Consider the following 5,830-nt stretch of genomic DNA (forward strand, 5'->3'; position numbering starts at 1 on the left):
CTGTAATCCCCAGGTTCACACAGAGCATCAGCAGCTGAGCTGGGAGTGTAGTCATTCTCTGTAATCCCCAGGTTCACACAGAGCATCAGCAGCTGAGCTGGGAGTGTAGTCATTCTCTGTAATCCCTAGGTTCACACAGAGCATCAGCAGCTGAGCTGGGAGTGTAGTCATTCTCTGTAATCCCCAGGTTCACACAGAGCATCAGCAGCTGAGTTGGGAGTGTAGTCTTTCTCTGTAATCCCCAGGTTCACACAGGTCGTGTTGTATTACACTGAGGTCAGTCAGTATGGTAGTCTAAGGCGGGGTGTAAATTCTTGTTCAGCCTGCCTAAGGCAACCTGTAAACATTTATTATGGGAGGTTAGGGATGGGAAGTATTTATAACATCATGGTTTCATATGTTATTAATACTTAACTCTTTCAGCACTGAGCAACTTTATAGAAATATATACCAAGGTTAACTAATTAAACAGTACCAATGGCTTATGGACATATACTCTGCCTGGCCACTTTGCTAGGACAAGTACTGACGTGGAGATGGGCCCCCGATGACACAACTTGGCATACTATAGATACACGCTTAATAGTGTCTCGTGGGATGTTAAATACTATAGTAATGAATATCTCATGCCGCTGCAGAGAGGTAGGCAGTGGATTATGAAGATGAATACATTGCTCAAGTACTTCTCAAGCATGCTCAGTTGGAGTTGGTGGCAATGGAAGATGTTACAGAAGATGGGTACATTATTGCATTGACAGTAGCCATCACCATCAGGGTACAATTCCAACATTGTTGGGTTGACTTGAACAGCATGTTGCTTAAATAAACATTCATTTGCCCTTCCAGGGTAATTGTGCAGTGTTTATTATTGAATGAAATATTTTGCAAGATATTGACATACATGTATTTCCAGTATTTGGTATTTTTAAAAATAATATTTTATGAGCAGATCTTAAAATTACAATAACTGGTACATATTAAAATATATTATAATATCTTGTAACATAACACATTATTTTAGTTTTACCAAAAGTATATTACAATATGTTACAATGCAAAATTAAAAACATATAACATTTCCATTTAATCCATTTTTATATAACCATATATTTTTATTTCCATTAGGGTTAAGAGAGTTTAACACAACCTATTTATGAATGATTTTCAAATTTTAAATAGAGTTACCAAAGTATCTTGACCAAAGTAGAATATTCAACTGCTCCACAACACAAAAATAAAGAAGTCAGGTAATGAAAGTCTCAATTCATTTGCAATTTTGAACATTAAATCATAAATTCTGTAGTGAAACTAAAAGCTTTTGCTAGTGTTAATTATGTTGAGGTTTGCTACCCAGGGATCTCTACTTTTATATTGACATATGCTGACACTATGTGAAGGTTTTGTTATTTCTTTATCTCTTTGCATACAAAAGCAATGTTTGCTGTTCTTTGTGATGCATGACCATGAATTTGGATTTGGCCCACCCAGTCTGAATGCCCCTGGGCTGTGGCTGACCCTAATCCTTCTATGCTCATCATCTTTAAGTTTACACAAGCTGATCTGTTGACTCCGGGTGTACAACCATGCTGATCCTGTTTTCAGAAATAAAAACAGAAAAATTCCTCAGTTAGAGCTTAGACTGACTGCAGAATCAACACACCTGGTGGTGGTGGTGGCGGCATGCATCAATAATTCAATTACTGTTTTTGTTTCACAGACTACAGTTTAAAAAGTTAAAACCTTAATAGCAGTACATTAATCTGTACATTAATCTTTGCTGATACAACTGTAGATTATGAGTCAGTGCCAATATACTTTAGTGGTATTACAGGGGATTCAAATGTTGTGATTTTCTGTGCGTGTATTCATGATAAACAGTGTGTGTGGTAGCAGAGAGTGTCACATGATAATATAGGATTTCATTCTTGTTTATTTAGATTTCTGCATCAGTACTGCTACACTGAGGGCCTAGCCTATTTCTCAAATTAAAAAAATCTGTCTTCATAAATAAGACCAATTAAGATTTTGTATTCAAGGGTAGTTCATGCCAAAATGATTGATGCTTCTCCATCTCCATACACTTGTCCCATGTCAGTAGTACAGTGTTCAGAGTATACAAGCTCTCACACATCCTTGTCACCACAGAACATATGACCACCATGAAGTACCTTTAAAAAGTTATCACTGTCATTCAGAAAGGTTTATCAGGGAGGGCTTTAGGACAATACTTGACCATCATTGCCCATGGGGTATACTCTTCCAAGTCAACTTATTAACTCCCTGTGGCAAAGTGCCCGCCCCTGTGTATATTTTGTGTTATGTGTTGTGTGTTAATGTGGTATATAGTCATCGGTACACGGGATATAAACATGTCTGTGTAACATGAGTGTTTAAAATGTATATATGTATTTAAGCACGAGCATTGCACAGCACTTCACGTGCAAGTAAAATGTAATAATATGTGAGCACAGGGAATTGCACTTTATTAATTCATGTGCAGTTGTACCGCGACTCCAATTGAATGATTGATTAGCAATCGAGTCTCGGTACAGCTGCATAAAAGCAGCATGTTTTCACTCACTCGGGGTGGTGTGTTCGGTGAGTGGAGAATGGGATTGGAGACTGAGGTAATTGTGATAATTGTAAGAAAAATAGAAGCTCACTGTGTTTGTCTGTGTAGTCCATTTGTTTGTCTATTTATTTTGTCGAAAGTGTCGTGTCCTGTGTTTTTGTTTTTTACAACCTTTTTATTTTCTGTTCTGTTTATTTATTAAATGCTGAGCGAAACCATTCACTCAGCTCCACCAAACTCCACCTCTCCCATTGTTTATTTCCTGGCTCTGGGAGGAGGAAATTCTGACACACAGTGGGGATGGAATGGATTAAGATAAGATATAAATCCTATCCTTGTCAATAATTGGACGCATTGTTTATTGAGGGACAAATATGATACCAGCTATTCGATTGACGATTTGATCTGGTATTGGAGGCACCTATAATATGCTTGATGTTTACGTGATTGATCTAGGGTTAAAGTGAATTCCCTGTCTAAACCACTACTTTGCTTAACAGGTTCATGGTTCAGGAATGATGATGAGGGTCTGGCCTGGTTGCTGAGTCCATTCATACATTTCATGCTGCTCATTATACACCAATGGGACACTTACATACAAATGGAGGGACTTTACCGTGGAAGAAAATACTCCATTCCTGCTCTCTCTACCATGTACTGCTATGGAATAAATCCTGAAGGGCACGTTTCACTTGAACAGATCTTGTCAGTTATTAGACGTGGGGGAATTTGATGGATAGATGTGGCATAATACAATTTATTCCAGGAAGGAAGCACTTTATTACAAAGGTGTGCTAAAGCATGACATGTTGGCTGGTTAAGGGGAATAAAAAGCATTTTCTTCCATACTTAAAATCTTACCATGCACATATACAATGTATACATTTACTTTTGTCCTGACACATTTCATCCCTGTCGCTACAATATACAGTAGATCCACGATGCTCAGCTTAGTACTGAAATGATCCTGAAAACAAAAGGGCTATTGCTTAACTATAGCACAACGTTATCTGAAAAAACAGTGTGCTGCTACAAAAAACAATAGCCTTTCCTTTTTCTGATCACCATTTCCCAAGCCTCTCTCCTCTCATGGCTGTAGTTTTAATATTGCTTTCCCACAGTCCTACAAATAAAATGCACTGTGATTCCTCTTTCCTACAACTTAATTAATTATTTATGTCACTGTTGTCTCTAAACACCTTCTGCTACACATTGAGTTATTAGAATGACTCTCCTCCTGGTACTGTTTCATGTTTTATCTCCTTAAATTCCTCTCGTACTCCATTTGTGACGTTAACCCTAACAGCACTGGGAGTGTCCAATGTGAATTTTTATTACACTGTTATAATGCATCTGCCTATTAAGCAGCACTGATGTCAATTTTACAAAGTAGGAATAAAAGTGTATTTGTGAAATCAGAAATTTGATACAGGCAATTTCATCAATTAGCAGAGCATTCAATAGTTGGAATTATTCATTTGGTCACACTGTCATTTAAGAAACCTTTTATTAAACATCTATACATTTGTTATCAAAAAATGATAGCAGTTAGTAAAAAGGAATTATAATTTAATTTAAAAATGTATTTTAGATTGTCTAATATTGTGTCTAATATTGTTTATAACACATGTATAGCTGCAGTATTGTTTATAACATATCCTTAATTACAGCACATACTGAGCACATACTGTACTACACTATGCGATTGTACTCAACACTGGCTTTATTTGTTTAATTTTATTTAATAAATCAGAGAGATGCTCAATGTACTTTATTTATTGTGGTAGAAAATGACATGGCTATAAGGAAAGATGGTTCACATGCACTGAAATCTTAAGTCTTATGTTCATCCCATGACACTATATTAAATATGTATTTCTAATAAAAAACAAAATAATCTAGCTAATACTTAATATTCTATATATGATCATGTAATATCATTAGTAGCCACAATATGATTATTTCCAATAATGACCTTTGACAGGGTTTTTCTGAACCACTTGATTGCGTTAGTAAATGGATTATTGTCTCTGGCTGTGACATCATGCTGAGTTTCAATCAGCTTGTACAGCAGTTACTCTGCTTTCATATCAAGCAGGAGATCAATGACCTAACTCCCGTCTCCATGGTGATTTCTTTTCCCCATACGAAAATGCCTTTTTTCCAAACTATTGTGGGCCAGAAGGCGTGGGTGTAGTCTCTATAGCTTGTTGTTTTAAATTTAGAGTGCCCACTCATGTGTCTCAGCCCTTCTTTCTCCCCACCTTGAATTGCACAGTCAGAGTACAAGCTCAGGAGCACTGCATTGCCTGTCTTCACCCAGCAAAGCTAAGCAGTTACTACAATACTGATCCCTTTTAATGAAATATGTTTTTATGAACAGAAACTATGGAGCGATATATTTTTAGCATTATGTTGAATGAAACAAAAATTTATCCAAATTTCATCCACTCATGGCATGAACTAGAAGTAACCCCAATGTGTAAAAAGCTCACCCCCCCCCCCCCCCCCCCCCCCCCCCCCCCCCCCCCCCCCCCCGCCCTGAAGGATACATTGAAAAGGATCTCCTAGGCCTCTGAAATGGTCACACAATGAACAGGTTTCATGATGTTCCAACAAAGAACACAAGACAAATACTCTCCTCTCCTATTTTTGATACTCGTAAAACTGAAACATTCAAACCCTAATAATTTACCCTAATCCTTAATCTCATACTTCATAGAGTATCCCACAGTCTATGCAATCTATAAACCGTCTCCTTTAATGTCAGTGCTGCTGCAAATAATGGAAAACGTTCCTGTTGTTGTCTTTGCTGGGAAGACACTTTGCTTGTCTGGGGCACTGCCAAACAGTTTATTTCGTGAAGCACCATAACCAACCCCTTAGCATGGTTTATAAACATGCATATAAAGCACATTCAAAGACAGCAAGCAGGAGATGAAACAAACATCAAAGTACAGAGAGAAGACTTTGGAAGCAAGACAGTAAAACTGGATGCAGAAAATACTATGCAGTTGTGAAAAGTTGGTGAGTAAGAGAGACAAATAGAAAAAGTCTTTCTATCTGAACTGATGTGAAAGACACCTGGGAAATATGCAATGAGTATTTGGCTTAGAGGGACAAACACATTCAAACTTTATATACAGTTAAACCCTTCCCATGACTTTATGTAATAACAGATTGTAATAGCCCACGGTTATTAGGTGCCCCCCCCATCCCCCCCAGGCTGCGCAGCTAGCTGACTTTTGTCATCCCAGG

This window comes from Polyodon spathula, chromosome 8 (assembly GCF_017654505.1).
Source record: "Polyodon spathula isolate WHYD16114869_AA chromosome 8, ASM1765450v1, whole genome shotgun sequence".
NCBI lineage: Eukaryota > Metazoa > Chordata > Actinopteri > Acipenseriformes > Polyodontidae > Polyodon > Polyodon spathula.